This window comes from Trichomycterus rosablanca, chromosome 3 (genome assembly GCF_030014385.1).
Source record: "Trichomycterus rosablanca isolate fTriRos1 chromosome 3, fTriRos1.hap1, whole genome shotgun sequence".
Taxonomy (NCBI): domain Eukaryota; kingdom Metazoa; phylum Chordata; class Actinopteri; order Siluriformes; family Trichomycteridae; genus Trichomycterus; species Trichomycterus rosablanca.
In genome coordinates this window covers 34,918,213-34,937,956 of record NC_085990.1, presented here as the reverse complement: position 1 = coordinate 34,937,956, position 19,744 = coordinate 34,918,213, and the positions used below count along the sequence as shown (strand labels likewise).

At 36.5% G+C, this 19,744-nt stretch overlaps 1 protein-coding gene across 1 annotated transcript in view; it reads left to right on the top strand.

Annotated features, from left to right (window-relative positions):
* The first annotated feature begins 526 nt into the window (after positions 1-526).
* si:dkey-225n22.4 (collagen alpha-1(XXI) chain) overlaps positions 527-19,744 on the top strand; it is a 120,519-nt gene continuing 101,301 nt past the window's right edge. Inside the window, exons 1-2 of the mRNA XM_062991196.1 lie at positions 527-711; positions 8,184-8,456. The gene's annotated coding sequence lies outside the window, so the exon portion shown is untranslated. The remainder of the gene's footprint in view (positions 712-8,183; positions 8,457-19,744) is intronic.

Genomic DNA, 19,744 nt, shown 5'->3' with positions numbered 1-19,744 from the left:
ACAAACACTTTACATAACTGATTGTTACACTTGTTAACAATAGGTATGGCTGACAGCTAAACTCAGTAATTAGGAGAGTTGTCCATTTATTTATTCATTAATTGTCTGTTTTACCACTGCTTTATTATTATTGAGGTGGTTATTAGATGGGTCCACTTCGCTGGGGGAAAGGTAGGAAACCCCAGGCTGGTTGCCAGTCTCTCACAAGGCAAACACACACACACACTTTTGGTGGGAGGAAACCAGAACTCCTGGAGGAAACCCATCCAGACATGGGGAGAACATGCAAACTCCACACAGAAAGGTCCTGGAACGCTCTACCTGGGTATCAAACCTTCTTGCTGTAAGCCGACAGTGCTACACACCAATAGCCACCAATATTTTGAACATCTATTAAACAAATTATTTAATTAAAAAGAATAAATTAGACATGTTATGAGTACCAAATTGATGCACGTTGTGCATATAGTTATGAAGTACACCGATGAACCATAAAATGGTGGAGGTGTGTTAGTGTGTGTTGTGCTAGTATGAGTGGATAAGACACAGCAGCGCTGCTGGAGTTTTTAAACACCTTACTGTCCCTGCTGTCCCACTGTCCCTGAGGAAACCAGAGCTCCTGGAGGAAACCCATCCAGACACGGGGAGAACATGCAAACTCCACACAGAAAGGTCCTGGACCGCTCTACCTGGGTATCAAACCTTCTTGCTGTAAGGCGACAGTGCTACACACCAATAGCCACCAATTTTTTGCAGTGTATTGCAATGTTAAAGGGTTTAAATCTTGTTCCTTGAAACATGGGTTTCACTTCAATATTTAAAAAAAGATTTTCAGCCGCTCAGGTGGCGCAGCGGTAAAAGTACGCTAGCTCACCAGAGTTGGGGTTTCGAATACATCGTATCGAATCTCAGCTCTGCCTTTCCGACTAGGCTGGGCGGCTGTATGAACAACGATTGGCTGTTTTTCAGGGATTAGAGGGTAAGAAAGTCGGATCATAGGTCCTCATAACTGGTGCGACTGCGGCCCCTGCTGGCTGACTGATGGCGCCTGCACAGGGCTGAGGAATAATGCTGATGGGGGTGTGGCCCTCCATACACAGTGCCCGTCAAGTGTATGAACTCGACTCGTGCAGGTGAAAAATGCACTATCTGTACTGACTGTGCGTACCGGAGGGGGCGCAAGTCAGTTGAGAGGAGTCCTCAGTCAGCGGTGAAGAGTCGAATCAGTATAGAGGACGCATTCAGGGTAATTGGACACGACTAGACTGGGGGATAAAAACTGGGGGAAAAAAGGGGGGGATTTTCAACATGCTTTCTAAACATACTGAATAGAGGGAATAGAGGTGTTTGTAGAATTGTTGTAATTGTGCAGCTAAGCCATGAATGCAGCATGGAAAATATTCAATTTACCTATAAATATTGTGCATTGTCAAGGTCTAGTCTTTCTGTTGAGCCCATGGTATCTTTGTGTTTGTTTTTGTGTACACTTGATCCTTGTCTCCACCTCCTCTTTCTGATTCATCCTTGTGTTAAACACTCCCAGCTGTGCCTCATGTCTCTATTAGTTCCCAGTGTATAGTATATGTCTCTTTGTTTGCAGTCACTTAAGTGAGTTAATGAATGTCTGTACTGTTAAGAATCTGTGATTGTTTCTGTCCTAGCTCTATTCCTGGTGATATTTTGCTCTTGTCTTTTTGTCCTTATTAATTTTGTCACTGTCTTGCTTGTCCTGTATATTGGTTACATTTAGCTTAGTGTAGTCATTAACATGTTCTGTTTGTTTTAGTCTAGGGTAGATATTTATTTTTTATGTATTATTTATTAGGATTTTAATGTCATGTTTTGCACACTTTGGTTAAATTCATGACAGAAACGGTAGTTACACCAGTTTATCAGTTCACAAGTTTAATGTCAAACACTATCATGGTAAAAACACACGCTGGAACCAGAGCTGGGATCTCGAATACATCGTATCGAATCTCAGCTCTGCCTGCCGGCTAGGCTGAGCGGCCACATGAACAACGATTGGCCTGTTGTTCAGATATGGGTGGGACTAGGCCGGATGGGGTCTCTCTCTTTCTCATGACTGGTGCAATTACGACCTCTGCTGGCTGATTGATGGTGCCTGCACAGAGAAAAGAGTGCTCTCAGGGTGTGTCCCTCCATACATAGTGCTGAGCTGCACTGCACTCGTCAAAGTGTAGGTGATAAGATGCATACGGCATGCTGCCCACGTGTCGGAGGGGGTGTAGGTTAGCTTTGTTCTCCTCAATCAGAGAAGGGATCGGCATTGGTGGAGAGGAAGCATGACGCATTCCGGCAATTGGACGCACTAAAAGGGAGAAAAAGGGGAGAAAATGCATAAAAAAAACCAGTCATGGACAATGTGCATGTCTTTGGACTGTGGGAGGAAACTGAAGCTCAACGCAGACGTGGGAAGAACATGCAAACTCCACACAGAAAAGAACCGGACTGCTCCACCTGGGGATCGAACCCAGGACTTTCTTGTTTTCTTGACAGTGCTACCCACTGAGCCACTGTGCTGCCCTCTAGGGTAGATAATTTTAAGTAAGGGATTTTTTTATGTTTAGCTTTAGATTAGCAATTAGCATAGTAGCTTAATTGGTGTTTACCCCCGTTCTTGTCCCAAATATTTAAAGCAATGTTAAAAACTGACTTTATTTATGTAAAAACAAATAAAGAAAATTAAAGCTAAATAAAAGTCGCTCTGTAACAACCATAAAAGGCAGCAATATTCGTACACAGGAATAAATGTTGGAAGTTATTTCTAAAGCATACAGTACATGCAAAAGTTATATCAATTGATTGATTGATTGATTGATTGATTTTATTGAACCATTTCACATTTTCTAAATAGATGCAATGCCTCTTATAAGAAACTGAAACAGTCAGGGATAACACAAAAAATCCGTAGACTTATTTCCATTGTGGTCCCTATATAACTCAAATCCAAATTTGGGGTGACTGACCTTTTCTTTTAATTTCAGTTTATTATTATTATTATTGCTGATAATCTTACATTTCAACCCTTTTGCAAATCAGGATTTTTGCATTTTTCTGAGCAAGTCCTTTTTTTTATATACGAAAATCAGTTTTTAACTGTTTTTAACATTTGATAGTGCAGTGCTGGAACGAAGCATATCTACCCTGAGAACACTACACTGTTAGACATAACACTACTGCACTCTACTGGTTACTGGAAAATGTTCCCATTTTTAAAACCTGTTTTGGAAACTTCAAGTATTAAAATATATGGAAGTGACTCTGCCAGTTAGTATAATCACTGACCTGTCGTTAAAGAATAGGTCCTTTACAAAGACTTCATTTACTTGATTTAAGCTCAACCTTTAATAGGATTGCAGCAGCAAAGAGAGGGTAAAACGAGAGTAAAATGAATGTAAATTGTGTATGCAAAATGGATTAAAAACTTAAACACACCACAGAGAGCAACAGGAAATATTTTGGAGATTACCAGTTTATTTGTAATCATCTAAAAAATGGTCTAATTTCATATACACAAATTAGATAAATACATGTTACCATTTTAAATTAAAACAAATTTCAAGTAAATAAGGTTTATTCTACTCTTTTACCATTTTCTGTTGATAGTCTGTTTCCTGATGACTGCATGGTCCCATGGTGTTTAAACTTGCATTTTATCATTTGGACACATAAATGTTGTACTTTCAGGTGTTTTAAAATTGCTCCCAAGAATGTACTAGATTTGTAGAGGTCAGATAGAGGTCAGATAGATTGGCTGCTTTTTATTTATTTCCTGATGATGTTAAGCAAAGAGGCAAGTAGGCCTTGAAGGTAGGCCCTAAATACTGCCACAGGTACAGTCCAATCAACTCAAATGATGTATATTAGCCTATCAGAAGCTTCTAAAGCCACAATGATTTGGAATATAATCAGGCATTTTCCAAATTATTTAAAGGTTTTAAAACACAGCCAAATTGTTGTATGTAAAGGAATTTTGATATAGTAAATTATATAATGTATACTTTATACTTATAGTTTTGCTTAGCTTTGTTTGTAATGAATTTGCCCCCCTCAGAGTCCAAGTCTTTACAGTAAAATGTTATCAGGAACTAAAGCCCTTACACATCAAGCATTTTAAATCAGGTTTTAATTTCCAGATAAGAAAAATAAAAAAAAATCATTTTTAGTACTTAAGACCTTAAGACCCCCCCATAAATAAACAGCCTAGTTGGTTGGTTACCTGGTCAGTCAGGTTTAATTGATTGATAGAGCTTTAAATAATGCAGCCACAAAGGGCAGCCCATAATTATTCTGCAGTCAGGGATGTTTCTCTGATAGCTGCTACCTGCTGCCAGCTGCCATCTACAAATGATTGTATACAACAGTTCAGATTATTACTGAAACGGTTATGAAACTGCCTGAGTTTCATTATGGGCCTGTAGATGTCAGTATAACTCCAGCAAAACACAATTAAGAACAGAAACTCAAGGAAATCAAGGTTTTACACTAATGCAAATCTAAGCAATCTTTACAAAGAATGTTGTAAATGGTGGTACATCGATAAATTCATAGAGGTTAAAGCCATTAAATTCAATCAGAGAACAACTTCACATGGAGAATGGAGAATCAGATTGTCGCTCTAAATGGGTGGGCTTTGTTATTGTTATCTTTATGACAAGTTCCACCCACCGTGCCAGCTGCAGTAATAGCTACAGAGCTGTGTGGGCGTGACTTCATGTGTTTTGAACTCCGACCCATTATATTCATATCCTTTGAGATGCAAATGGAACTTTTTAAGGCTGAACTGTTAAACTATTGTTTTTGTTTCTTAATATACCCAATAGATCAAGATACTAATATACTGTAAATTAGGTCTAATTTTGAAAAATAGAAGCAAGGGTATGTGCGATTTACAAAAAAATGACCAAAAATGCCGGTGCACAATTAATTGTTAAAAAGCATTGTAATCTGAAACAGGATTTAAATATGGTTGTGTTTTTATTAGGAACTTAACAATAGATTTATTAGATTAGAGTCAAGATTTATTGGTCACATACATAGTATACAATATACGATTTGCAATAAAATGTAAAACCTGGCTTAACACTTTAGATTACCCTAGCCCTCCTGTGTGTACCAACCATGGTGAAAAAATAGATCTTTCTTACACATCAAAAGCATTTTTTTCTCAATAAAAGAACGCAAAATATTTCCTAATGCCCTGGCCTTGACTCCACCACTGCCGCAGTATAAATATAGTATTTAGAATGATCGCTGATAACAGTTTGGATGTTCATTTCTGTCTTTGGCACTGAGAACTTGGTGTCTGTTTTTCCTGAAAACAAGCTAAAACATGGACTCATCTGACCACAGCACACGTGCTGAGATTAGTTCAGGCACAAATAATTTGGCAGCTTTTCTGCATAAAAGTGCTGTAGGGCTTTTTCTTTGTACAACAGAGTTTCAGGTTGCATTTTCTGATGCAGCAGTGGACTGTGTTAACTGACAACTGTTTTCTCATATATTTATTAGAGAAACATGATGGTTTCTTATGCAAAGGCTTAGAGGTCACTCACATTCAGCAGAGGGTTTCCAGGACTGATTTACACAAACTAAGATTTCTTCAGATTTGCTTAATCCTAAAAGACCTCAATTATTTACAATCTGGTAATACAAAGTGGTGAGTCATGACCTATTTTTGCTGCAAAGAGTATTTGGTAGATTCTTTTTAATACCCAAACATGATACCCACACCTGTTACCAATTCACCTGCTCATTGTGGAATATTTAAAAAATAATAAAACTTAAAAATTATACAAATTGTTCAATCTTATTTTTCCGCTGTCCCAACTTTTGAAATGTGTTGCAGGCATCATACTGAGAATGTTAATATTTACAAACTATAATCAAGTCAGCCAAAATATTTTAATTTTCCTTTTTTTTCCCAGTTAAATAAAGGTTTAAGAGAATTACCAAATCTCAGCTTCTTGTTTTATTTGCTTATGACAAAAATGTGTTACCTTTTTTAAAAATGTGGTTGGTATTATTATTTAATAATAATAATTATAATAGGGGGGCACAGTGGCTTGGTTGGTAGCACTTTCGCCTCACAGCAAGAAGGTCCTGGGTTCAATCCAGAGTCCTTTCTCTGAGGAGTTTGCATGTTCTCCCCGTATCTGTGTGGGTTCTCTCCAGGAGGTCCGGTTTCCTCCCACAGTCCAAAAACATGCAGTCAGGTTAATTGGAGATACTGAATTGCCCTATAGGTAAATACCTTGTCTGCGTTGGTTTTTTCCAGCTCTGGTTTCCTCCCAAAGTCCAAAGACATGCAAGTGAGGTGAATTGGAGATACAAAATCGTCCATTAATGTGTTTGCAGTGGTGTATAAAGTACCTGAAGTCCATACTTGATTAAAAGTACAAGTATCTTACCAGAAATGTACTTTGATAGAAGTAAAAGTCACCTTTTAAAATATTACTTGAGTAAAAGTCTAAAAGTATCTGATGTTTAATGTACTTAAGTATCAAAAGTATCTGATATTAAATGTACTTAAGTATTAAAAGTAGAAGTAAAAGTAAATGCTGTTAGTATAAACTGAAGTGGTCAGAATTTTGAAAAATATGAAGAAAATCCAGGTCTTCACAACATAAGAATGTATAGAATTAAATACATTTTATTCCTTTATCTGAACATGATTTGTGCCAAATCATGATTATAATCAGCTGTTGACATCACCTGTTTGAAAACACATAATTATTATTATTTTTTTAACCTTATTACTAGCCCTAAATTGCCCTGTTCCAACTTTTTTGGAATGTCTTGTAGCTTAAAATGTATGTTTATGTATGTTAAGAGTTTAAATGAAGTTAACCAGACAGCACATGAAATATTTTGGGTTACGATGGAATAAGAGTCGATGTAAATGTAAGAAACACTGCATTCATTTCATTTGCATTTTCTATACTGTCCCATTTTTTTTTATTTGAGTAGTACATTCAAGTCATAGATATATATTAACTCAAAAGTTTAACAAATCGTGTGGCATTTTTAACCCTTTAATGTTCTGCTCAACTATTAGTTTAAATCGAAATATTTGGGTAAAAATAAGCTGTATTTAAATCATCTTGTTTGGGTCGTATCTACTCCCTGATTGGCATGTTTTAAACAAAAAAAATATTGGTATTCTTATTTTAAGAAAACATCGTTTCTAACTTCAAGCAGCAGCTGAAAAATCATCCATGAAAAGTTGGAAACGTTGAAAACTAGGAAAAGCAAAGAAATATATATTTTTTAACATCATTTTCTTGTTGAGACATTAAAGGGTTAAAGACGTGCATTTTCCTCAACACCATGAATGTTTCCTCTGCCGGTGTAATACAGAAATTAGATGAAGAAATATTAGTCGGCAGGTGAGTTTTTATAAATGGACATTTCTTCATGAGTTTTGCACTGAATTAATTCCAAACAAATTTAGTGAAACGTTCTATCTGTGATTCAAATGTAATCAAAAATGTAAGCTAGATATCTGAACAATGTTAATGTTAATATAATGAAATAAAAAATCAGTGGTGCGGCGAATTTACTTTGTTAATCGTTAACTTACATCAGCGTGTGTTGCACGGGGAGCTTCTGATACGCCGATATTTTCGTATCTTTGGGTGAACGACGCGCTTCACTTTGTTTGCACATGCGCATTAATGTGTGTAACCGCCGAACTAACTTTCAAGCGCAGATTCGCCAAACCTGCTGCAGTCTGTCACACATCTCACATCATTTAGCTTATTTATTATTATTATTTTGTTGTAACGAGTAACGAATATGCATACGTCAAATGTATCGGAGTAAAAGTACACAATTTCTTTAGAAAATGTAGTGGAGTAAAAGTGAAACTATTATTACTTCGTTACTATACACCACTGTGTGTTTGTCATTAAACTTGTGAACTGATTAATCTTGTGTAATGAGTAACTACTGTTTCTGACATGACTGTAACCAAAGTGTGTAAAACATGACATTAAAATCCTAATAAATAATATTAATTAAACAAAAAGAAAATAATGTATTAATTTTATTACGCATTATTCAAATTTTGGGATATTTCTTCTAGTGTCTGGATACATTATATTTTTGTTGTAGCAGTAGTATTTTTCAGGTTTTCCCAGTTTATATTTATATTTCAGTTCTGCGTGGTGGAATTAATCTTGTTGGGCTTAAAAAGCTTGATATGGCAACACAGTACCAAAGCGGAAAGCATGACGTCACTGTCTGCAGGAGGATAAGAGAGGACGCGCGGAGTGAATGATGAGGCTCCACCCAGCGGCTCCGCGCGGAACTGCACATTGTGCAAGCTAAACACGCTGCTGCTTCTCTCCCTCTCTCTGCTCTAAAGTTTACTGATCTTACACTCCAACTCAGTCTTTCATCTTAACAGAAGTTTTCTCTAATGCAAGCAGGTAAGTGTGATTTTTTAAAACCTCTTTAAACAGATATTGCATACAGCATTTTTTCCATTATTATTAGCTAATTAGTTATTATAAAATACAAATATATTTATTACAAATGTAAACTACGTTATCTTTACCATTTACTGCAGACTTTCAGGTTTGGGGTGTTATTATATATAATCATCAATCATTATATTATATATGTTTAGATTGTTTATCTATGAATTTGTTTAATATTTTGCAATTCATTAAGAGGACGCGTTTCAACTATTAAGCTGTGTCGCCCTCTACAGGTCAGGTGTGCGCGTTATGGTTAATCTAGCAATACTGATTATGAAAATTATACCAAACTATTCAAATGTTTTAGTTTTATGCTTCTTTTCCAATTGATACTGCATCTGTATTCACTTTGACTTCATCCCATTATACAACATAGGTGCAGGAGCATAAGATCAGTTAAATAAATTCAACTTTCACTGTTTACTGAATTTATACTAGTCTAGTATATTACTCTCGTAAAAAGCAACAACACTGAAATACTAGCCTGCCTTATTCTAAGGGACTTGTGTGGTATAACTATATACCCTGGAGCTTCAGAAAGAGCATTTGGTCAGGGTTCTAAAGGAGGAATAGTTTATTTTAAGTATTCCAGTAAAAAAGCAAAATAAAAAAAAGGTTAAGAATAAGAACAACAATGGCAGACACGTCATTTATTATAGTATGAAAGGCAGCAGCAATTTGTGGTAGTGTATTTTTAGGCAGCATAAGAATGAACTGTCAGAAAATGCGCCCATTTATGTGTATATAGTTGCCAGAGTTTTTTGCCAGTTTGTTTGTATAAGTTTTGGTATCTATCTGTCTGTCTGATAGCAACCAAGGCAGTTTAGACTATTCTGACAGTTCTCTAATGAACAGAAATCTGATTTGCCACCCTTGCCATATCTTCCTCTATTCAAACAATTCTGGTATTAATTTGTTTGTGATCTATTGGTTATTGTCTTGTTTGTTCATTACACTTCTGCTAAGCTTCAAGTGATAGATCACCACCCTGACAATCTACTGTAAAAGGTGTAAAACAAACAAACAAGACCCTGTTTGCAAGACCCTGAGTCCAAACCATAATGCATTCTCCACCATGCTTCTCAGTTTGGATGACATTTTGGTGTTAGTGTACATGGCTACATGTTTTGTATATCTGCCAAAAAGATCTTCCTTTTCTGTCATCTGTTTAAAGAGAATATATTTTGTGTCTTATATTTTGTGTGTATTCGCTTTCAGCAACGCTGCATATTGTGCTCATGTTATGATCTTAAAAAAACCCTTTGTGCTTTTTGTATGTCAGGGCAACTCTATGACCTACATCACAAAGCTCATGTTATTATCAGAAACAATTGAGTTTTGGACAATTTATTCACATTAAGGTTCACACACGTTATCCATTCAGATTGTAAATAATAAATCTCAGTGTAAAATTAATATATAAACAATTTAAATTGTATAAATATTGTTTGGATGTGTTTCTTAACTGTTATCTTGCAACTGTCTGTTGTTTTGTGTCTGGTCTTTGTGGATGTCCATTGGTTAGTTTTGCTTCTTTGGTTTCCTCCCACTTTCTAAAACATGTAAGAGGTACATTGCTCTAACTTGCCCCTAGTTGTAAGTTTTGTGCCCTATGATGCATTGGTGCCCTGTCCAGTGTCCACACTTCCTTACAGCCAGTTGTTCCTGGGTTGTGTTGTACCCACCATAATCCTCATCAGGAAAAAGTGGGTATTAAAAATTAAAAAAAGAATGAATTAATGAATGAACTAATGAATTATTAAATAATGATAGATGTATAGTAGTAATTTGGCTGTCAGTAAAGATGAATCTATTCTTGTAGCTGGTAGGAATGCTACAAATGTTTTACTCAGGCAGTTAATCATGTTTTTGTAACCCACTTCACTGTTTAGTACATGCTTACTCTATTTACTGCAATTTACTGAGGTCAACTGTACATAATTTATTTGTAATCCTTACTGGCCCTCCTGGCACAGTATGTGGTCATATCATATTTCAGTTGTAGCATGACTGACCTGTTTCTCCATGGTACCATCTGAGCTCAGGCTGATAAAGATCAAAGGTTCAGCCATCTAACAACACAACAAAGATTTGGAGTAAACTTGTTTACAATGTGTGCAGTCTAGCAGGTAAAGAAGCATCTAATAAAGACAGTGTATGTTGTTGACAGAGAGAAGCACACATTTTACGTCTAGTGGCTTGAAACACAGAAATTCTTAGCTGGGATTGAAATGTGAAAAATAGCATATATTTAGCAGATTGGGCAGAATCACTGACAGAATACACTGTCCTTATGATATTCAGTTATATATTTTGATAAACTCAGAAGCAAAATACTAAAATATTCAGAATACTCTTAAAATACAGCTACATACAAATATATTTAAACAAAAGCATTAAATACATTTAAACAAAAGCATTCAAGTTAAATTATTGCTAAATCTTATTGTGTTGTGGATTTAATTTTGAATAGAAATGCCCCAGGTTGGAATTTCAGCAGACCTATGCAATAGATTGACGTCCTGTCCAGGGTTTTCTTGCTTTGTGCCCAGTTTTCCCCTTTGAAACCGAATTCGCTTCAACCCCGATCAGTACAAAGCAGCTGATGAAAATAATAATAATAATAAAAACTTAATGCCATGATGAGAACCTAAATACATGTTTTATGGGTTTTTCTTTATATGCCTTTTAATTAACAGTGTCCTCCGTCTTGTCACTCTGCTGTTAGTGCCTGATTATTGTTCTATCTTCCCTGCACATGACTTTTGGAGCTCTTTTAGAGTGATTGTTGAGTTCTTTCTTATCTCCCTGACCAAGACCTTTCTTGCTTTGATGCCCAATTTGCACCCAATTGTCTAGGAAGGTTTAAGGTGGTGCCAAACTTTTTCCATTTAAAATTTATTGAGGCCACTTTTGTCCAGGGAGCAAGCAAAGCTTAATATAATATTTTGTATCATTGCTCTGAAGACAGTGTCTTGGACTTAATGGCTTGGTTTTTGTCCTGACAATGTATTGTAATTTGTGGGCCCTTATACAGTGCCATCAGAAAGTATTCACACCCCTTCACTTTTTCCACATTTTGTTACGTTACAGACATATTTGAAAACCGATTTGAGTATACAGTAGTTTTCTTTTAAAAAATCTACATGAAATAGCCCAAAAAGACAAAGTGAAAACATGTTTTCAGACATTTTTGTAAATTTATTAAAAATGTAAACATTTATACATAATAGGTACATAAGTATTCACACCCATGGCTTAATATTTTGTTAAAGCACCTTTGGCAGCAATCACAGCCTCAAGTCTTCTTGGGTATGTCCGTACAAGCTTGGCACACCTGTTTTTGGGCATTTTCTCCCATTCTTCTCTGCAGATCCTCTCAAGCTCAGTCAGGTTGCATGGGCAGCATCTGTAGACAGCCATTTTTAGGTCTTTCCAGAGATGTTCAATTGGATTCAAGTCCGACGCTCTGGCTGGGCCACTCAAGGACATTCACAGACTGCTCCTGAAGCCACTCCTTTGTTATCTTGGCTGTGTGCTTTGGGTCATTGTCGTTTTGGAAGATGAATCGTCGCCCTAGTCTGAGTTCCAGAGCACTCTGAAGCAGGTTTTCTTAAAGAATCTCTCTATATTTGGCTGCTGTCATCTTACCCTCTATGCGGACTAGTCGCCCAGTTCCTGCCGCAGAATAACATCCCCACAGCATGATGCTGCCACCACCATGCTTGACAGTAGGGATGGTGTTAGCCAGGCGATGAGCAGTGCCTGTTTTTCTCCAGACATGACGCTTGTAGTTCAGGCCAAAAAGTTCTATTTTGGTTTCATCAGAACAGAGAATTTTGATTCCTCTGGTCTGAGAATCCTTAAGCTGACTTCCATGTGCCTTTTAGTGAGGAGTGGCTTCCATCTGGCCACTCTACCATAAAGGCCTGATTGGTGGAGTGTGTTAGCAATAGTTGACCTACTGGATGGTTGTCCTATCTCCACAAGGTAACACTGGAGCTCTGCCTTAGTGACCATTGGGTTCTTGGTCAGCTCTCTGACCAAGGCCCATCTTCCCCGATTACTTAATTTGGTCGGGCGGCCAGATCTAGGGAGGGTTCTGGTGGTTCCAAACTTCTTCCATTTCCGAATAATGGAGACCACAGTGCTTTTCGGGACCTTCAATGCTGTCGAAATCTTTTTGTATCCTTCCCCCGATTTGTGCCTTGACACAATCCGGTCTCGGAGGTCTAAAGACAATTCCTTTGACTTCATTGCTTGGTTTCTGCTCTGATATGCACTGTCAACTGTGAGACCTTTTATAGACAAGTGTGTGCCATTCCAAATTATGTTCAATCAACTGAATTTATCACAGGTGGTCTCCAATCAAGTAGTAGAAGCATCTCAAGGATGATCAGTGTAAACTGGATGCACCTGAGCTCAATTTTGAGCGTCATAGCAAAGGGTGTGAATACTTATGTACCTATTATGTTTAAAAGTTTACATTTTTAAAAGATTTACAAAAATGTCTGAAAACATGTTTTCACTTTGTCATTATGGGCTATTTTGTGTAGATTTTTTAAAAGAAAACTATACTCAAATCAGATTTCGAATATGTCTGTAACGTAACAAAATGTGGAAAAAGTGAAGGGGTGTGAATACTTTCTGATGGCACTGTATATCTAGTTGTGTGTCTTTCCAAACTATGTCCATTCAGTTTAAATTGCAACAGGTAGACTCCAATTAAGTTCTAGACACATATCAAGGATATTTAAAGCAAATGTATTTGACCACATTTTAGAATAATTTAACTATATATTTACACTGATCAGCCATAACATTAAAACCACCTCCTTGTTTCTACATTCACTGTCCATTTTATCAGCTCCACTTACCATATAGAAGCACTTTGTAGTTCTACAATTACTGACTCTAGTCCATCTGTTTCTCTACATATCTTCAATGGTCAGGACCCCCACAGGACCACCAGAGAGCAGGTATTATTTAGGTGGTGGATCATTCTCAGCACTGCAGTGACAATGACATGGTGGTGGTGTGTTAGTGTGTGTTGTGCTGGTATGAGTGGATCAGACACAGCAGTGCTGCTGGAGTTTTTAAATACTGTGTCCACTCACTGTCCACTCTATTAGACACTCCTACCTAGTTGGTCCACCTTGTAGATGTAAAGTCAGAGACAATCGCTCATCTATTGCTGCTGTTTGAGTTGGTCATCTTCTTGACCTTCATCAGTGGTCACAGGACGCTGCCCATGGGTCAGTAATTGTAGAACTACAAAATGTTTCTATATGGTAAGTAGATAAAATGGACAGTGTGTAGAAACAAGGAGGTGGTTTTAATGTTATGGCTGAAATACAAATTACAAATGTATAATTATATATATATATATATATATATATATATATATATATATATATATATATATATATATATATATATATAATTATACAATTGTAATTTGTAATTTATTTAAAAAATGTCATGTTTTTATTTTGTTATTGTGAGTAATTACATGTAGATGGGTAAAAAACAGCAGTTCCATTATTTTAAAATCAAATCCTCAACACAGTGTTCAAAATGTGCAAAAAAATTTGGAGTGCTTTCTTATTCTACTGTATAAAGTTCAAGTCAACACTAAGGACATTATAAAAACCTTTAAATAGTATACCATAGCATGTTTTGAGTCTCCTTCAGTTCAGAAGCCAATCAGTGGGTTTAACCAGGGGTGCAAAAAACACAGAAATGGGCAATGGCACACGATTGAGCATGAGCTTTGCTCCACATGTTCACCAGCTGTATATGCCTGCCTCTCATGCACTCACGTTCTGAATAAAAATGATTTTGTTTATTTGTTATGCAGCAATATCCACTCTAAGTACAGCCACATGCATGTATTTCTGGGTTATTTCAATGTTAGTGGTGAAAGAGAAATAATAGTTAGTATGAACTCATTTGAATGGTTTCAGGATGCTGATTTTTGTTTATAATCTGTTTATGATTAGAGATAAAAGGTAACAAAATATAAGTATGATGCTTGAGTTATTTGTTGATATTATACAGTCAAGACAATCAAGTCTGCATACCCCTTTCACTTTCTCCACGTTTTATTACATTACAGACTCATTCTATAATAGATTGAGTTCTTTTTTTGCCTCAAACATCTATACACAATCACCAGTCATTTCGAAGTGAAAACAGGGTTTAGAAAATATGCAATTTTATTTTATTGACAAAAATGATTTATTTAGGGGTTACATATCTCTACACACACCCTTAGCCTAATACTTGGTTAGTGCACCTTTGGCAGCAACTACAGCTTCAAGGCTTGGTATTCAGGCCAAAAAGTTCAAGTTTGGTTTCATCAGACCAGAGAATCTTGTTTCTCATGGTTTAAGAGTCCTCTAGTTGCCTTTTGGCGAACTCTAAGCAGGCTGTCATGTACCTTTTACTAAGAAGTGGCTTTCGTCTTGCCACTCTACCATAAAGGCGTGATTTGTGGAGTGCTGCCTGGATGGTCGATCTTCTGATAGGTTCTCCTGGAGCTCTGTCAGAGTGACCCCGTCTTTCCCGATCGCTCAGTATGGCCGGGCGGCCAGGTCTAGGAAGATTTTTGGTGGTTCCAAACTTTACGAATGATGGTGGCCACTGTGCTCTTTGGGACCTGTAAAGCTGCAGCAATTTTTCTGCACCATTCTCCAGATCTATGCCTTGACACAATCCTGTTTCTGAGGTCTGCAGATAATTCCTTTGACCCCATGGCTTTTAGGTTGCTCTGATATGCACTGTCAACTGTGGGACCTTATATAGGCAGGTGTTGGCAATCACCAATCATGTCCAATCAATTGAATTTTTAATTGGACTAAATTACAATTAAATTGTAGAAACATCTTAAGCAGTATCAGTGAAAACAAAATGCACCTCAGCTCACTTTTGGGTCTGATATCAAAGGGTGTGCACACTTGTGTACATATGATATTTTACATTTTGATTTTTAATAAATTAGCACAAATGTATAAAAACCTGCTTTCACTTTGTCATTGTGGGCTGTATTGTGTAGAATTTTGTGACAAAAATGAACTCAATCTATTATAGAATGAGTCTGTAATGTAATAAAAAGTGGAGAAGGTGAAATAGGTGTGCAGATCTACTCAAGCTTTGTCATATTCAATAGTGAGTGTCTGCAAACTGCCATCCTAAGGTCTCTTCACAGATATTCAACTGGGCAAAAATCTAGGCTCTGGTGGGCTAGCCCATTAAACCACAGCACCATCTGAGCGCCCATAGTCTGACTTTGCCTGTGCTCAAAGGAGTGTAAGCATCAGCGCAGAGCCAAACTGACACTAGAAACAACAAAGATACTTACAGAACTCATTTCAAAAAGATAAAAGAGTTAGTACACATCTGCATCTACATGCAGTCAGTCTGAAAGACAAAGATAAATGTCAGGGGTGGTGCAGCAGCAGCAGAAGTTACAATCACATATATATATATACTATTGTTTAAAACCCTGTTTTTGTAGGAATGACTGATGTGAAGCCATTTTTGTGTTTAAGGGTGACTCAGTTCAAAACAGCGCTCATAAAGCACCAGTAAAAATGCAACTTGCTTCGTGTATGTGGCTGTGGTAGCAATTGTAAAAGTAAAAAAGCTGTGTTTGAATGAAATGCCAGAGGTTGTGGTTGACCCAAGTGCAACTATTTGCTGCTGTTCAAATAAAGCAGTGCAAAGAAAATGATTGTATGAATGTAATATTTACTTCATCATTTCAGTTCTTATTTTTTTAAATAAACACTAATTCCTTATTTGATGCTTGCAACAAATTCCAAAAAGGTTGGGACAGGACACTGGAAAGTTGGTGGAAACACCTGCTTTGGAATCTTAGTCCTTTCCATAGCTGATGGTGACGTTATTGGGTTTAAAATGAACATAAACAAAAAGCTCAGTTTACCTGCAAGGATGGGTCAGAGTTTGCCACTTTGCAAAGAAACTACTTTAGCAAGTTCTTCAACAGCTTAAGAACAAATTATTAGCATTATTGAATATTTTTAAAATCCAATGAAATCTATTGGCCAAAAACCAATATGACAGACATGCTTTTGTAATGAATTTGACCACAAGGGCTCATAAACATTTGAGAAAACCTGTATCAATGCACCTACAAAGTTTAAACTTAACTATGCAACGAGAAAGCCATATACCAACAACATTCTGATTCATAATTAACTTCTCAGGGCTCAAGCTCATCTGAGATAGACTGCTGTGGTGTGGAAAGTGAAAACTTGTGCTGTGATCTAAGGAGTCCACCAAATATGTTTTCTGTGTCAAAAAAAGAAATATTAGCAATTGTTACCAATGCAAAGTTCAAAAAACAAAGTATGTTGTTTGTTGGGGTAACTTGCTTTTTTTTTTACATATACTGCATTTAGCAGACACCTTTATCCAAAGTGACTTACATCACAGTTCACAGTCTGAGCAATTGAGGGTTAAGGACCTTGCTCAGGGGTCCAACAGCAGCAACCTGGCAGTGGTGGGGCTTGAACCAGCAACCTTCTGATTACTAGTCCAGTACCTTAACCACTAGGCTACGGCAATGGTGGGGCTTGAACCAGCGACCTTTTGATTACTAATCCAGTACTCTAACCACTAGGCTACGGCAATGGTGGGGCTTGAACCAGTGACCTTTTGATTACTAATCCAGTACCTTAACCACTAGGCTACGGCTTGATTATACCATTGGTATGTGCATAAAATACCATCAGTTAGATGACAGTCATTTTATAGCCACATTTTGTTACAACAGTGTGACAAGTAGCAGTTAGATAATGCAGCTGCTAGATTTGGCCTTTGTGCAGTCCAGACCTGTTTCTCATTAAAATGTGTGCTGCATTATAAAATGGGATACAGGACAATAGAGACCTTATACTGTTGTTTAGCTAAAGTGTTATATTAAACAACAATAGAAATAAATTCACCTTTGTAACTACAACAACTGTCATCAGGTCCCAAATGATTACAAAACAGTGTTAAAAGAAAAGATTAAATAAAACAATGATATACTTGCTCATGTACCATCAAATTTAAAATGCTTATATGAGGGATTGTACAGATATATGAGGGTTCTTCAAAAAGTTTCCTCACTTTAAAAAAAAAATTTATTAAGAATTTCAAAAACAAATTACATACATTTTCTAGTCACCTTCCAATGAATTTTTTACCAGCATCGTACCAACTTTTTAATGCCATCAGCAAAAAATGTTTTTGTTTAAGCGTAGCCACTGATGCACCGCTGCTTTCACATCATCATCACATGAAAATCTTCTTCCCCTTAAAGCTTCTTTGAGTGGTCCAAAAAGGTGGAAATCAGATGGCGCTAAATTTGGACTACAAGCTCTCTCAGTCTCTCAGACACGACCAATTACTACTCCTCCCATCCTTTCCAACCAAAATGTAAAAGTGCGGAAACTTTTTGAAGAACCCTTGTATATCTGTACAATATATAATATATATTTACTTAACACATTGATTAACTAAAACATAACTAAATACAAAACTAAATACATCATCTTTCTGTTAAATTAAAGTCAATTAAATGCAGGCCAAATAGTTTAGCAAATCATTTTGTCTGTATTTATTTAGATTTGGCTACAGTTCAATTTTTTTTTGTATTTAGGTTTGTACTTCCAGCTGAAATAGCAAGTGTTAGGTATTTATCCCTTAGGTATTAGGTATTCATCTTAGTTGAGCATCTAACATTTTAGTTTCTTTTTATATCTTTTCTGAGAAAATGACTACATTTTCCTTTTTTAATTTTTTAGCATCTGGCAAACGTTTTTTAATCAAAGAGACTTAAAACTAATACAGGGTACAATTCAAGCAACCAAAAATGAATGATCTTGCTTAGGGACCCAACAGTAGCAGCTTGTTGGTGGATTAAACTTAGAATTCTAATCAACAGTCCATTGAGTCTAGCACTGTCGCCTTTACAGCAAGAAGGTCCTGGGTTCGATCCCCAGGTGGGGCAGTCTGGTTCCTTTCTTTGTGGAGTTTGCATGTTTTCTCAGTGTCTGTGTGGGTTTTCTTTGGGAACTCCGGTTTCCTCCCACAGTCCAAAGACATGCAATTGAGGTGAATTGGAGATACAAAATTGTCCATGACTGTGTTTGACATTAAACTTGTGAATGATACCAAAGTGTGTAAAACAATTAAAATCCTAAATAAATAATAAAATAAATAAATAAATATTGCTGAGCCACCACTACCCTGACTAAATAATAAAAGCTCCAAGTTAGCTTGTAAAAAACATGTATGTAAAAAAGACATGAATTCTTTTTTTCTTAGCACTATGCATGTGCATGTCCACAGTTCTGCAGTGTTGAGGTCTAAGTAAAAAGTTTATTTTTATAATCTACTGACCAGCTTTCAAGTTAGATTGCTATTTTGTTTGGCCTCTGTCTGAGGTCTGTAAGATAGCCAGTACACGTCACTGACAGACAGAAAAACAAAGCAAAAACAGGAACATGCAGTCATATAGCAGCTGAGAAAAACACCTCTTAAAAGAATTACAAGAAGGAATAAAACTGAACTCTCAACATATTGAAAAAAATGACATTCAGCAAAATGAAAGAGGTCCTTTTTCCTCCCAAAAAGGCGTCAGTACAGAATTTCCTAAAACATATTAGTTTCTTTGATGCTGTTTTTGCGCCCCTATACTAAGCAGAACAGGATGTGACTGAGCTGAGTTTACAAATGAGTAAAGCAAGCAAAACAAGGTGTTTAAAAGAACAGCTGAACAATTGCCAGCTCTAATCTTTTAGATGCATGTGGTATAGCCTAAATGTTTGCAACACAATGTCTCTAGTTTTATTGGCTTAAGTGTTTATTTGCATTTGTGTATTTTGAATGTGTGTACAGTTAAAGTCAAACATATCCATATAGAACCTCCATTTCTGGAAAAACGAGAATCTGTGCTTGATTAATTCTCTTTAACCTTCATTTACCTGATAAAAGTACAAAAAAAAATGTTTTAAATGCTTTTACTGACCAATCTTATTGTATATTGTAAAAATACACAGATTTGAAAGGACATTAATTGTTGTTTTTTTAAGTGGAATTTTTGCTCATTCTTGCTTGATACAAAACTTCTGCTCAGTAGTCCATGGTTTTGTTTTCATAGCATTTTTCAAAATGTTCCAACGTTTCTGGAAATGGGATTTTTAGTACCATCAAAATGTACTACC